Raw genomic sequence first — 4,021 nt, 5'->3', positions numbered from 1 at the left:
ACTCATAATCCAATTGAATCTTTTCTTGCTCAAAAAAATCTAAAGAATAGAAATTCTTTGCAAGATTGCATATGTTGCAAACACTTAATAACTTGAAAGCATCTTTAGGATCTAAAGATGTACTCAATATGAGGAGCTCGGTTGCTTGCTCACTAAATCTACTATTTAGCTCTTTCAATTGAAAATCTATCACGCTAGTAAAAATGTCAACACGATAGTGGTGTTCAACAGTGACAACATCCTTTTTACGACGAGACCGAATTATGTCACTAAAAGAAGCACCCATATCAGGTATCTGAATAGCATGATCATTGCAGAAAGAACTAACTTTCTCCAAAAGTGCTCCCCAACTACTATCTCTTAACTGTTGAATCAATGACTTTGTACTAAAAACCAGATGCATAGCATTCAAAATGTCTTGAGATTTTTGTTGCAATGCTTGACAAAGTTTATCAGTGATTCCCATGATTTCTTTCATCATATGCAAAATGAAAACAAAATCAAATGATAATAAAGATTTAAGAGCATAAGTAGCATCACCACGTTGAGAATATGTAGATCCATTAGTAGCCAAATCTTCCAGAACTGAAGTTGTTGCTCCAAACATACGTAAAAGGCTACAAATTGAGTTGAAGTGAGAGCTCCACCTGGTATCTCCTGATCTTTTTAATGTGCCAATTTGATTTGCTCCCCTTCTTGTTTCAATTTGATTAGTTGCAACTAAATGGGAAATTTCAGTTGCATAAGCAGATCGTAATTCATCATTGCGTTTGCAAGAAGAGCACACAACATTGATAATATTACTCAAACTTTGGAAAAAAGCATGAACATCAACAACTTCTTTAGCCGCAGCAACAAGAGCTAGCTGTAATTGATGAGCAAAGCAATGAACATAATATGCATAAGGACATTCTTGAATAATTAAAGCTTGTAACCCTTTCCACTCTCCACGCATATTACTAGCTCCGTCATACCCTTGACCTCGAACATTTTAAATGTTGAGATTGTGATGAGATAATACAGAACAGATCTCTTGTTTTAGAGTAGCAGAAGTAGTATCTTTGACATGAACAACATCTATTAGCCTTTCTTTGACAAATCCATGTTTATCAACAAATCTAACAACAAGTGTCATTTGTTCTCTTCTAGATTCATCTCTAGCTTCATCAACAATCAAACAAAACTTTGCATTACCAATCTCATTGCGAATTTCATTTTGCACCTTTCTAGCAAAAATATGTAGAATTTCCTTTTGAATAGAAGGTGATGTGTATATTGCATTTTGAGGAGCATTATCCAAAACAACTGCATCCACTTCTTTATTGTAAGAAACTAATCATTTTAACATTTCAAAAAAAATTTCCTCGATTCTAAGACTCATGATTCTCGTCATGTCCCCTAAAAGCACAAGCTTGAAATGTTAACCATCTGACAGTATCAATAGAGGCTTTAAGACGCAATCTATTGCTTAAAACTTGTTGTGAGCTTTGCTTAGCCAATACTTTATCAATGTGACATAATTGATTAAGCAAATCTTTACAAGACTTAACAGCAATATTATGAGGAGAATTAAGAGATTTACCCACATGAGATAAAAATGCACAATCCTTTTCATTATTCACTTTTTTCCAATTGCGAAATCCTCCTTATGTGAATGGACTTGATTTTCTAGAAAATAAATAGCATGGAAGACAAAATGCAGTATTCACTTTTGGCGAATATTCTAGCCAAGAAAAACTCTTAAACTAATGAGCTTTGAAACGACGAGGATGACTTTCTAGACCAGAAAGAGGGTACTCATCCATAATAAATTGATATGGTCCAAACTTTATGTATGCTCTACGGATTTCATCTTGTTGATTGATAGGATAATTCCAAATTTGCGGACGCTTTCCGGGATCACGCATCAATGTATCAATATTAACTTGATCTATTTCAGTCCTTGTTATTTTGGAAGCAGGGGGTTGAATATCTTGCTCAACAAGTTGTGTCACAGGTTGTTCAATAATATTTTGAACATTACTCAAAGAATCTGAAGCTGAATTTTGTTCATCATATATTCTCTCTTTTCTCTTGAAAAATGAGTGAATTATTTTCATCTTTGACATTTTTAACTTAACTTGAACTATCTAACAAAAAAAAAAAACAAAAATAATTTCATATATATTATTTTCTTAAAAAAAAATATTAAACCTATTGAGCAATAACAAATAATTTTAGAAACACAAATATATAATAACCAAAAATAAAGTTATTGATTTACCTGAATATTTTTTTGTTCCAAGTTTCACCCAAAAATAATTCTATTGAGTTTTATCCTCACTTCAATCTTTGAACACTGTCCATTATAAAAAAAAAATAAATTAATTATTTTAAATAAATAATGTAAATAATACTTGACATTGTTATTAACTTAAAAAAAATTGAAATATACCTCTTTGAATCTTTGTTGTGCATTCAATGGTTAATATTTTGCTGTTCACTTCTCTTCAATGGTTTTTCTTCATATGTCTTGTTTTGGTATGGAAAGAAAATTAGAATGAGAAGAGGAGAAGACCAAAAGTTTGGGAACCACTAAAAGAAAGAGAAAAGTGGCGCTGATGCCTCTGATGGTTTGAAACAAATATTTGAAAAATGTACTAGTGTTACTTTAATTAATAGTATGGGTTTGGGCAGTTGGACTAGTATAATAGAACTATTTTTATTAATTATTAGAATGGACTATTTGTTAACAAGAACAATAATAATTCAAATATTCAATACATAGTGCAGTTTTTAATTATTTTAATTTATAAAATTTTGTAACTTATATTTTTTAATATTATATATAAAAAAATTTAATATTATTAATTATTACTATTTACTATTTTTTTTAAAAAATTTTGGGGAAACCATGGCCACCTTAGGCCCCGGTCGATTCGCCACTGCTAGCAAGTAACTTAATTATCAATATCTTCTAATATTCTCTAACAAATAATATAAAAAGAACAACGATAAATAAAAAGATCAACGATCAAATATTATAATGTTTAGCAAATAAAAAAAGCTAATATCAAATTATATTTAATATCCCAAAACAAAAAAATAGCCATCTAAGTTAAAAAAAAAGAATAAAAATAGGATATAAATAAGAGTAGTTAATAGTACCTATATAAAATTTTTAGAGAATGTATGATGAACAATTCTCATCCTAACAAATTCTATCATGCAAAAGAGTCATTTTATAGCAATTCTACCTCTTTTACCATCTTCTTCAACCAATCTTTTGCTTTAGACATTGGATGTCATAGACTATTCCATTCCTTTTTCAATGCTATGTTCGACACAAGGTATAACTCTTTTTTTTAAAATATTAATTTATTAATTTATCTAATTAAAAGGATAAATTAAAGTTGGACTAATATTAAAAAAATGAGAATAATTTGTTAATTAAGTTAAAAGTTATAAATTTTTCTATAAATATTTTGTTAATTATATCAATTATACTTTTGATGTTTTAGATGTGTCACTAACACTTATCAAGTCAGAATTATTTTTATATGATTCAAAGCAAAACGAATTTACTAGAATCAAGAAGTTTTCAATCGAGTGCAAAATGATATTCTTTCTAAAGTAAACTCTATATTCCATTATTATTCCTACCTGTATGGCTTAAACCTAATATTATTTTGACTTACGTCAATGTTAGTCATAACATAAACTCTTCCTTCCGTTATCATTTTTTCGAAAAATGATACTTCTAGACTTTTGCTTGTGCATTGTATAAAATAATAACAAAATAAAAAAAATTAAAAATATGCAAAATAGTAAATTAATTTAAAAATGATATACAATTTTATATTACCCCTTTATTATGCAGTATCATTTTGATTGAAGCTCTTTGTGCACGTGTTTCAATTTGTTTGCCACTCCATAATCGAAGTATTCTAACGTTAAGTTTTGTCCAAATGTTACCTTGAGATTCTTAATAAGCTCATACCTATAAAAAAAATTAAAATAAAATAAAAGGACAAAAGAATAT

The sequence above is a fragment of the Arachis ipaensis genome, chromosome B5, assembly GCF_059453495.1.
Source record: "Arachis ipaensis isolate K30076 ecotype BB chromosome B5, ASM5945349v1, whole genome shotgun sequence".
In the NCBI taxonomy this organism is placed as follows: domain Eukaryota; kingdom Viridiplantae; phylum Streptophyta; class Magnoliopsida; order Fabales; family Fabaceae; genus Arachis; species Arachis ipaensis.
Note: the sequence above shows the minus strand (reverse complement) of the source record.